Source organism: Ruditapes philippinarum, unplaced genomic scaffold (genome assembly GCF_026571515.1).
Source record: "Ruditapes philippinarum isolate M1 unplaced genomic scaffold, ASM2657151v2 ctg734_1_1_1_1, whole genome shotgun sequence".
Taxonomy (NCBI): Eukaryota; Metazoa; Mollusca; class Bivalvia; order Venerida; family Veneridae; genus Ruditapes; species Ruditapes philippinarum.
This window is the reverse complement of record NW_026855182.1, coordinates 240,920-253,521: the sequence shown is the minus strand read 5'-3', so window position 1 is coordinate 253,521 and position 12,602 is coordinate 240,920. Positions and strand designations below refer to the sequence as shown.

Here is a 12,602-nt window from a genome sequence, read left to right as displayed (position 1 = left end):
ATAATCTTCTATAACTAGAATTTTTAAAAGACATAGTTTATATAAAAATATTACTATAAATAGAAAATATGGGGAATTTGCTTCTGTTAGATCAAATAAAAAATTCACTGGCTCAAAATGTTACCACAACTGGAACACAGACAAATGAATTAAAAAGTAAAATGAAATATATATCCAAATATACTGATATACAAATAAATGATAAAGAAAGTGTGCTATAACGATAGCTTGAAATAAAAATGTTCATGAACTTTTTGATTAATGGGCTATATTAGTGAGGAGTATACAGACTGCATAAATCTTTATAATATTTTTTTTAGGACATGAATCAGCTCTCTGAAACATTATTCATTTTTTCATTCATGTCTTCTAATCTCCTTTATCTTTCCTTCTCATTCTGTACAACGCCATCATTATTCATGCTTCACTTAAGCACAGAAATTAAATGAAAAAAATTAAAATATACAGTAACATGAAATATTGATGATTTTCCTTAATTATTGGAGACTAGAATACCTATTTATCATCAATGCAATACCATGATAACATAAGTACTATATACTAATATAAACAAAATAATCATGCTGCTATGTCAACAGCAAACCTTGCCAAATCAGTCCAATCAAAATCACCGATACTTACATCTGAACGTGTGACATAAATGAAAGTAGCTAGTTAACACTTACTCAATTACAATTACTGGATTCTAATGTTCGGTATGAAACCCTAAAAATTGAAAACATTTGAGATCCAAAAACTATTAAATACATAATATGAAGAGAATAATATAACGCATTAGCCATGAAACGATATTTATAATATCTTTAACATATCTATTGTCAACTGTAAACAGTATTAGGAGTTTTCATCCTTGAAATGACACTGCATGAATCAGTAAAATGAATGAATTTTAATGAATGCAATCTTTAAGAAACACTGATGCAATTATACTTATACAAACTGCACTTCCATTAAACTTCTGATCAAAAACAGTACACGACGATGATTCAAACGGATCCTGTAACATATATCTTTGAATCAAATACAAGCAAAATATAGCAAAGATAAAGTTCGAGATGCCCTGAAGCTCCATATTATAACAAAAATTTCAATTCCATCAATTCCTCTATGCGTTAACTTAATAATCAGATCTATACTAAATTTATGCGTATCCTCTGTTCTATTTGCGAAAAAGAATTCACCAAGCTATAACAAATTGATGATAGAAAAAAAAGCAAAAAAATAAAAATGTCACATAGAAATCACACAAATTAATAAATAACTAAAGATTTTCATAACAATGATAAATGGAAAGAGCTGGAGCCTATACTTAGTTTCGGAAAGCTTACTGGGAGGAACCTTTGTCTAGTAGACAAAAATATTTATAATAAGTTGTCGTACCATTACTAAATACAAGTCAAGAACAGACTTCGTTAAAGAGAAAATACACAATCAAAAAAGGCCTTACAATATCAAAGAATTGAGATTGCCAATTTATTACTAGATAAGTAGAAGAAAATATAATAAAAAAGACATATAGAAATCACTTTAAAGAAAATAAAAAAAAAATAAACTCTAGGATAATTATAAAAATATATAAAACTCAAAAATAAAAAAAAAATACTAAGAAATATAATGAAATTATATTAAATACCAAGATCGCTGAAATATTAAAAAATACAAACTAAAAAATAAAAAAGAGACAAAGCAAAAAAATAAAAAAAATATAAACAGGAAGTTAAAATTAACAAATGACAACGTTTAACAAAAAAAAAAAGAGAGATAAACGCATTATATCGATATTGATATTAATGAAACCAAAATGGCTAAAAAGTATATTATGTTTGAAAATGGTTAAACTTAAATTTTTATAACTAAGCATTATATGAAAATAATAAAACAGTAAAATAAACCATAAATAGATCTAAAAATAAATATAGAGAAGTAAATAAGGTAAATTACTTGACGACCAGGAAATAGATAAAAAACAACACAAGAGATAATAATATAAATATAGGGCAAAAATTTCCAAACACAAAAAAAAAATTAACGGATAACTTATCACATTACTTAGATACGTAAGAAAAAAAAAGAAAAAGGCCAAGAAGAAAAAACCTGTCACAAAACGGAAAAAATGACACGCAAATAACCGAACGGACAATTATTTTGTGAACAATAGGATTAAGCTGGGAAGAAATATAATCAGAATAAAATATATATTAATACCTTCTAAATTTATTTTGGTAATTAAGGAATAAAATTATATACCCTGAAGCTACACATGGATGGTTGCAAAAGACCTCCATAGACAGAAAAAACATGTTACAGTCTTCACATTGAAACATGGTTCGTCTTTCCGCCATGTTGGTTTGTGACGTCACACTCCAAAGTTCCCTGCCCATACGGTGGAGAGTTTGGAGTATACTCCGAGTGACTGCTCTACATCACTTGATTAAGATTTGGAGTAAAAGTCGTAGAAAGAGTAAAAAGAGTTGCCCAATCAAGTCCGACCCTGATTGACGACCAGGTAAACATGTGAATTTTGATTTTCAAACATGCGATATTTGTAAATATTAGTGTACACAGAGTTTAAATATTGTTCAAATGAAGGAAACAGTGCAGTTTATATAGCGGAATATGGGATCGGGTTCAAGCAAACCAAAAACTCAAGAAAAAACTCCACCAGCCAGATCTGATAATGTTTCCAAGTCATCAAGGCAACTTAAAATTGAAAAAAGTGAGAAGTCAGGACTTGGTGGAAATGAAAAGATCACAAATAACACGAGAACTGATAATAATAAGTTCCAAACAGCTTCTGTGACAACAAATAAGAACTCTAATGAAAAGAAAAATGGTAAAGTCAAAAACAACGAAACTTCAAAGACTTTGGGAAACTTTGAAAGTGATTCAGAATCAGAAGCTGGTGATATCAATGCAGTCTTAGAAGCGACAAGAAACGAATATAACAGTCAGCTTCGAGAACAGAATTTGAGAGAAAAACCAGGGACAATGATGCAAGTTATCCAGAAACCTATGCTCAAAGGACTGCAAAGGGAGCAGTACCAGGAATCAGCCGCAGGGAATTCTGCGGCAGAAAACTATTTATAGAAAATCCAGATGAATGGGAAGTGGATGAGGTAGGGATACATCTTTGATTTTGATGGCTATTGTAGTGCACAATGGTTCACCAACTAGTCTAAAAGTTAAATACAGCCACTTTTAAAAATCTTAGTAAATTAGCTTCATATTTAAATTTTAAATATTGAAAACTGCATGTATAGTATGCGTAGTCCTTGCATAGCTTTATCTTTAGAGCTACTTTTATTGACATCTGAGTAAATAAATTCCTGAAGATAAATGGATTAGAACTGTGATATACATCGTTAATATGATCAATTTATGTCTATAGTTATTATAAATTTATCTGGAAAATATCAATGGTTTGAAGCAAGAATTTAACCAACCCTGATCAATCTAAATAATTTTAATTTTTTTATTGGATTGAAAGTGTATATTGAATACAATATATTATATAAGTTTTGGAACAGTGAATAAAAATTTTACAGTTTTTACAGTACTTTAATTAGCACTGAGAAATCACTTTAATTTAGCACTGATAAATCTTTTTTTTGGAAATAATTTGACTGTGCTAGAAACATTTTTATATATTTAATAAAAGTCAAAATTTAAACAAAATTTTATTTTACACTTATCAAAGCCTGTAGATGCTTTTTAAACCTTTTAAATCCTTAAATGCATGCTTTTTACTGTCAATTTGCTTTGTCAAAATTATATTATTCTAAAATATATTTATGCATCTGTATCATAATTCATGTAACTCATTTTAGTAGTTTTAACATTTACCTTTCTTTCATGCTTCCAGCTTTTAGATTTGAACAAGGTAAGATATTAACATAGCCTTTGTAGAGCTCCCTTAATGCCTAATAAATCAACTTTTTTATATTAATTTTCTCACCACATTGTAAGCCATAAGTTTTAGCTTAAGAAAAATTGGCATTTTAGTTTTGTGTGCTCTTTTTCTGCACATTATACCCACCCTTTATCCCAATATAGAGTGTCAAAATTGTCAATCAATCCCAACTGAATGTGTTTTCTTTTATATATATGTGTTATAATTCAAGATTTTCATGTGTGAGTGACCTGTACTTAACACCTTGTATAACATGCTGAATATTAATGGATTTATTTAGCTTTGAATTTGGAACAGACTTTTTGAAAAGTCTGGGATTTCAGTACCAAAATACAAATAATAAGTAAGTTATATGTACCTGCAGTATAAAAACCGGGCCTGACTGCACCAACTCAGGCCTGGTTTTATACTGGTGGCAAAGATTAGTTCACTTGCATCTTCAGCAGGTTATTGATTAGGGCTTGAGAGAGACCACACAGCCCCAGCATTTGTTCAGAATATTTTGAATAAACCTGCAAAATTTCTTAAATGATACATGTCCAGCTTCCAATTTTGGAACAGTTGATTATCAATTTTTTAGGATGTGCAGGCTGGTCTAACTAGTGGCAATAACCTTTGAATAAAGGCTAATCATAATTGGTTCCAGCAGGGTTACAGTTTATAGATTAGTGTTGTTTTGGTAGACATAGATATTTCATCATAATTTTATTTGTGTTACATTTGTTGTTTTGCATGACATGCATGTACATGTAACAGTCCATATTGTTTCCATTTAACACCCCCTCCCTCTAAGTAGCCCCACTCCCACCACATTTTGTGGAAGAAAACATTCAGCCTTAATATATAATATTTATTACCCAATATGAAAGATCAAAATATTTTTATTTGAAAAATAACAATTAATGACACTTCAGTAATGTAAAATAAATTAAATTGATTTAAGAAATCCTGTATTATATATTAGATCATAATAATGAAAGATAATTTTTACAATTTAATTCTATCTTTTACATAACTAGAAATGTGTCATCATGCCACGGATGCCCCCGCATGCAGCCAAAATTTCAGATGTTATAATATTTAGTTCCAAATTTTGTTTGCACAAATTATTGTTTTCATTTTAAGTTCAAAGCCCTTAAAACTTTTCAATGTTAACACAAACCATTTTCATACAATGTTCAAGACACTGAAATTATTCAGTCTTAACCTTTTGAAAATAGCATATTTCATATTTGTAGCCAAAATAATGGCTACATACATTTCCATAAAAGTATGAGTGCTGAAACTGAAAGTTCAAAATTTTTCCAATATTCAAGAAAGATAAGTTTGTCCAAAATCATTGAACCACGACCAAATTCAAACTTAAACTGCTTATTCCTAAGATGTATCTATATTATTTTCAAAGTGAAAGGGACATAACTCTGCCAAAAAATCATCGAACCATGACCAAATTCCAACTTGACCTGCCCATTCCTTTGACATACCCATATGTCAAATTTGAGTTGAATATGTAACACTGTTGGGTAGATAATGAACAGAAACTGTAAATTTCATATTATTTTCAAAGTGAAAAGGGCATTACTCTGCCAAATATCATTGAACCATGACCAAATTCCAACTTGGCCTGTATTTTTGCATGACATATCCATATGTCAAATTTGAGTTGAATGTGTTGTACTGTTGGGGAGATAATAAACAGAAACTGAAAATTTCATATTATTTTCAAAGTAAAAGGGGCATAACTCTGCCAAAAATCATTGAACCATGACCAAATTCGAACTTGACCTGTGTTTTCTCATGACATATCCATATGTCAAATTTGAGTTGAATGTGTTGTACCGTTGGGGAGATAATGAACGGAAACTGAATATTTCATATTATTTTCAAAGTAAAAGGGGCATAACTCTGCCAAAAATCATTAAACCATGACCAAATTCGAACTTGACCTGTATTTTCTCATGACATATCCATATGTCAAATTTGAGTTGAATATGTGCAACCGTTACTAAGATAATGAACGGAAACTGATGATGACGGAATGACAGAATGACGGAAGGACGGAACAGGGTAACACTATATGCCCCGGCTATTACATGGCGGGGGCATAATAAACATTTTAATAGTTCTAATTAGTGTCCTCCTTGTCCCCAGGGGCATTAAATGGAAACAGTATGGTACCTTTAATGGCATCAGTTATTATACTTTTCTATACTGATTTAAAAAGCTGTTTTTCAGAAATGTGCTATCATTCCATTGTTATATAGTATTGTAGCTCTTTTAGCTATTTATTGAAGTATTCTAATAATGTTCACAGAAAAAAATCAGTAGATGAAAATTTGCATATCTTTACACTTTTTATTTAAGTTTTGTAAATTTGAACTTTTCTGTTATTCATAATGTTGAAACCCATTATGTTGGTTTTGTCATGGTGCGGCTCATATAATTCCTTCATTATGAGTTTCTTGTCATTTATGATACTTAATTCTATCATCATAATTATCTATGATAATACAGACCTTCAATTATAGACCAATTCACTTTAAACTGATGATATTTTAAATTAAAGTTTGCCTGTACTTTTCACTGAGTATATTAAATTTTGTATTACAAAAAAAGAGAATCTAATTACAGACTTTTTTTATGTGAGAAAACTTAATTAATAAGCATCATACAAAGAGCAACAAAATCAAACGACTCAAAGAGAATAATTATATTAATCAATTGTTGTTTAATAGAAAGGAGATCTTTTGAAAATATCATTTTGAAATACCGTTGGGATATATACATTGATTTTTCGTCATAATATGATTAGGTTATTTGAAAGTTGTTCAATATTCTATCCAATTAAGTAATGAGGTGTGAAAAAGAACATGCTTTAATCTCGGACAAGCTTTACTTATTAAGTGAATAATTGATTGATTTATATACATAACAAGCAGGTTATATCTATAAACAGTTAAAGTTCTTTCTAATAATTGAGGATGTCAGTAATATTGAAGTAGAAAGATATGGAAACCCTAAGCTAGGGAACCAAATAAGGCTCAGCAGCAATAGTTGTTATCCAGAACTTGGCAATGTGGGTTTTTCTAAGCTAACCCCCGGTACAATCAAACTACTGTAATAACTTCACGGTGCATCATCGATTACAATAGATAAATCAGCCTTCTTATTTTTCAAAGCAGAAACTGTAAAAGTTTGTTGGTACCCATGGATTTGTTGGGGAAACTCCAAAGTATTCTCAATTCCAGAGTAGACATGAGCTAGTCAATTGAAACTTGGCTGCCCAACCCTGCGGAGAATTGCAATGACTTTGACTTTGTATTCTTAAACTCAGCTTTTCAAGGAGTAGTCTTGAAAATATATTCTGATGATAAAACCCTTACTACATGCTACAGAAACAAAGAGTTAGGCATTATCATCACATAAGTGAGGCTTATTCCCAGCAGTATGACCAGTGACACATAAAAGGTTAAAATATTGTTCAATGTCACAGCACTGCCCTGTGGATGGGGATGGGGGTGGGGGGGAATGGTGGAAAGATAACAGTTTAGTAGTGAATTAATTATCCATGCTGGAGGAGGCAATGGGGAATATTGTTATAGCGGTACCCTTGTAATAATCTCTATCAGTCATTTCGCTGTTACACATTTTTACGCAGATTAGACACCAACTTGATACTTTATATAAGTTTTTGGTTGGGATGCATTGAGCAAGAATTGATAATTCTTCCTTTCATATTACATTTGCATTTTTGTTATTGCCATTTTCCTTTCAATTTCATGCTTGATTTTTATCTGGAGCTAAAAATGTCTCAAAGAGTAATAGAGATATCAAATTGAAATTTCATAGGTCGGTAGATCTTATTCATAGGAGGATTGCAGTGCACCAGGATGGTTAACTCTCCATTATTCATTATTTTTGAGTCCAAGCAGTTTTAGAGTTGAAATCATTACTAACCGTAAAGTCTGCCATGGTTGATATCATCATGATAAATTATCTATAAATTATAAAAATATATATAATATTGATACACTAGTCATATGGTTATTTCATTCGTTGTCAAATTTTTTACCTAAGATTATTTTATAAAAATGAATAGCAAGCTGTGTTTTACTTTATATTCCAGAATGAGACACAAAGTTTTGATGTGTCAAAGTTTAAACAAGCAAATGTAAACCAAAGAAACGACACTGAAGAAGTAAGTAGTGTGGATAAATGAGATATTATTTTATTAATATGTATGAAGCAATGTATTATTAAGTCATGGTGCTTTTTGTAGAGAAATAAAGAAGTAAGAAGATACTATTACAAAAGTAATTACTAGTTTAGTGATTTTATCTCGACTATTTGAAGAATAGAGGGACAATCATTACACTTTTTTTGGGCCAGAATTCAACACCATTTTCCCTCCCCAATTTTTTCCCTATAAAAAAATTCCAATATATTTTTTTTTTTACCTGCATAAAACCCTTATCAATATTATATTGAAATTTACTTTTTGCAAAAAGAAATAATGTAATGGATATGTAAAAATATGTAAACATTATAAGTATTTTTGTATCACAGATAAATTCCCCTTTTTCGTCAAAATGATACTAAATTCCTCGATATGAGTATCCCAGCCCCAATTCTGTACATGGTTATCAGGGCCCTGGCCTGGGCATAATAGCGTCTGCATTGAGTTAACACTTTGGTAAAAGTTTTACATGCAACTACTTGTACAACATCATATTACATCAACCACTGCAGATATATGTTAGTAACTTCACACACTTAAGATCATAAAGGGAGGTCACTTTCCAAGGCCATTTTGACTGAATTATGGCCCCTTGTGAACTTACAAAATTCCTGAATGTAAGTTTTGCAAGCTTCATCAATCTTCAGAACTACTGAGAGTATATAATTTTATTCATTTGAAATACATGTAGTTGGTGGTAACTGTCAATGCAGGCCTGTATTACGTCTTGGCATGAATGAAATATGGCCCTTTGTGAACATAGAAAATTATTTGGTCAATATCCAAAACTATTGGGCCAGGGACCTTTTCGAATTTAAAAAAATTAGTGTCATTTTGCCATTATTTGTGAAAATACGTAGTTTTCGGTTCAATTGCTAAATGCTGTTGTAGCTTAATAACATGGAAAAAAGTTTGAGTTTAAATAATATGTCATAATAATTATATTGATGGAAAATTACTGATCCATGACAAGCACCTTATTAAATAAAGAATTATTCTTTGATGTTTCTAATGTTTTTTGAATTCATTGACAATTCTGTCAAAACGATCATACATGCACACTAAATTATACTATTTTTCAATTTTATTGATCAACACCTCCAAGCAACAACCGAAATGTGTCTCCCAAAAGCCGTGTTAGTTCTCTACAGAGGTTGTATTGTATATTTGAGCCGCGTCACGACAAAACCAACATAATGGGTTTGCGACCAGCATGGATCCAGACCAGCCTGCGCATCCGCGCAGTCTGATCATGATCCATGCTGTTCGCTTACAAACCCTATAACAAGTAGAGAAACTGATAGCGAACAGCATGGATCCTGATCAGACTGCGCGGATGCGCAGGCTGGTCTGGATCCATGCTGGTCGCAAACCCATTATGTTGGTTTTGTCGTGACACGGCTCATTTGTCCCCTTCCACTGTGCTCTTTTACTTTGTGGGCCTATTCATTAATCAATTGTGTTTGGTTTTCTTGTTGGTTACTATAATTTCTTTTCATGTATTATTTGGTGATTATCCTGTCCATGCTCTGCCTTGTGTCCTGTCCTGTTTTGGTTTGAGGTCCTCCTGGGCTCCTGGCTGCTGGTCCTTGTTGCTGGGTTGTGTGGGGGTTGCAACTTCATTGAAAGCCACCTTTCCTTGTTGATCTTTTTAACTATATTTTAGAATTAATATGTATTTTATTCTTGTTACAGGATACTATGTTAAACAACGATATTTTCACACCAGAGATAACAGGTATGTTATTATTTTAGAAAGTTCATGCGGTTAATGTAGAAATTTGTTCAGTACATAAAGAAACAGTTATTATAATGAGAGTGTAGCAGAAAAAACTCTTTAAATACCCTGTAAAACTTGAATTTTATTCTTAAACTCATCCTAATTAATGGCCATAAATTGGTTTGAATTTGGAACAATCCATTGTTATTTAAAGGGTAAGAATATAAAATACTAATTCAAAAATTGATCAACCAACAAGACCTAAACACAAGATAGCCTCACACACTGTCCAAGTTTTATATTGGTGATGTAGCTAGATAAACCTTTAACCTTTTAATCAGCTGGAATGGTTTGAGACTTTTTCATGCCCCCGGGCATATAGTGAATGAACCGTCTGTCCGTCCGTCTGTCCGTACGAGGTTAACCTAGAACGGCAAGTTGGATTTTTCTTAAGTTCTACCTGTACCAATGGCTTCTAAGTTTACACACTTACTAATCAATACAAAGTACATGATCTGGGCAAGTTACATAACTCTGGCTTTCATATTTACCAAGTTATTGCCCTTTTCAGCACTTAGAAAATGAATAATGGTTAACCTAAAACGGCAAGTTGGAAATATCTTAAGTTCTATCTATACTAATGGCTTTATAATTTCCACACTTACTTATCAATACAAAGTACATGATATTGCCAAGTTATATAACTGTGTCATCCATATTTCCCAGTTATTTCCCTTTTTTCACTTTGAAAATAGGGCCTTGTCTGGTTAACCTATTTCGGCAAGTTGGATTTATCTTAAATTTCTCCTAATTGCTTAATTTCTTTAATGATATCTTTCATATTTAGTAGGTGGATATCTTTGATGGTCCTCTAATTTTTTGTGGAGTAAGCGGTCTCTAGGGTCAAGGTCACTGGATTAAAAAATAAATATAAACATTTTTGCTCATACAGCCTTTATATTTTAGTTGATGTTTTAGTTTAATACAAACATGGGAAGTCCTCCTTCTTTGGGTGTAGTAAGGGGTCATTTGGGTCAAGGTCAATGTTACCAATGTCAAGGTCACCAATGTTAAAATTGATTTTTACATTTTTACAGGTGTATTGACCTTATTCTATAGACAGATGTTATTTATAATTGATAGAAACATAAACTTTGATGGAGTTAGTGGTCAGTTGGGTCAAGGTCACCAGTTCTAAAAATAGATTTTTACACATTTGCTCATACAGCCTTTATTAAGTGACAAATATATTTTATATTTGGTAGGAAGATAACTTGCATGGTCATCATTTTGATTGGGGTAGGGATCAGTGGGTCAAGGTCACTTGTGCTAAAAATAGATTTTTACACTTTTGCCCATACAGCTTTTATTTATTGACAGATGTATTTCATATTTGGTAGGAAGATAACTTGCATGGTATTCTTCCTTTGGATGGAGTAAGGGGTCAGTTGGGTCAAGGTCACCAGTGCTAAAAATAGATTTTTACACTTTTGCCCATACAGCCTTTATTTATTGACAGATGTATTTCATATTTGGTAGGAAGATAACTTACATGGTATTCTTCTTTTGGATAGAGTTAGGGGTCAGTTTGGTTAAGGTCACCAGTGCTAAAAATAGATTTTTACACTTTTGCCCATACAGCCTTTATTTAATGACAGATGTATTTCATATTTGGTAGGAAGATAACTTGCATGAAGTTGAATATTTTTCATCTTCACAAGTCAGAGCAATGACTTGGCAACTTATATTTTTCACAATTACAAAATGCTATGACTTTGTCAAGCTATATTACTTGTGTTTACAATTTTTTGGCAATTTTTCTGTCCTTAACTGAGTGAATGGGTAAGCATTTTTAGCTCACCTGTCACAAAGTGACAGGGTGAGCTTTTGTAATCGCTTTTCGTCCGGTGTCCGTCCGTCCGTCATCCGTCCGTAAACTTTTGCTTTAAATGACATCTCCTCATAAACCACTTAGCCAATTTCATCCAAACTTCACAGGAATGTTCCTTTGGTGGTCACCTTTAAAAATTGTTCAAAGAATTTAATTCCATGCAGAACTCTGGTTGCCATGGCAACCGAAAGAAAAATCTTTAAATATCTTCTTTTAAACAACCCTAAGAGCTAGAGCTTAGATATTTGGCATGAAACATCTTCTAGTGAGTGTCTACCAAGTTTGTTCAAATAAAAGCCCTGGGGGTAAAATTGGCCCCGCCCCGGAGGGTCATTGATTTTCCCTATATGCATATAGTAAAAACTTTAAAAAACTTCTTTTAAAGAACCGTAAGAGCTAGAGCTTAGATATTAAGCATGAAACATCTTCTAGTGAGTGTCTACCAAGTTTGTTCAAATTAAAGCCCTGGGGTCAAAATTGGCCCCGCCCCAGGGGGTCATTGATTTTCCCTATATGCATATAGTAAAAACTTAAAAAATCTTCTTTTAAAGAACCCAAAGAGCTAGAGCTAAAATATTAAGCATGAAACATCTTCTAGTGAGTGTCTACCAAGTTTGTTCAAATTAAAGCCCTGGGGTCAAAATTGGCCCCGCCCCAGGGGGTCATTGATTTTCCCTATATGCATATAGTAAAAACTTAAAAAATCTTCTTTTAAAGAACCATAAGAGCTAGAGCTTAGATATTTGGCATGAAACATCTTCTAGTGAATGTCTACCAAGTTTGTTCAAATAAAAGCCCTGGGGTCAAAATTGACCCCGCCCTA

General features: G+C 32.0%; 1 long non-coding RNA gene across 1 annotated transcript; it reads left to right on the top strand.

The window, feature by feature from the left end:
• The first annotated feature begins 3,045 nt into the window (after nt 1-3,045).
• On the top strand, nt 3,046-9,898 carry LOC132742327 (uncharacterized). Its single transcript, XR_009627424.1, has 4 exons — nt 3,046-3,137; nt 3,884-3,901; nt 8,058-8,129; nt 9,864-9,898. It is a non-coding gene; the product is annotated as an uncharacterized LOC132742327 (long non-coding RNA).
• Nucleotides 9,899-12,602: the final 2,704 nt, after the last annotated feature.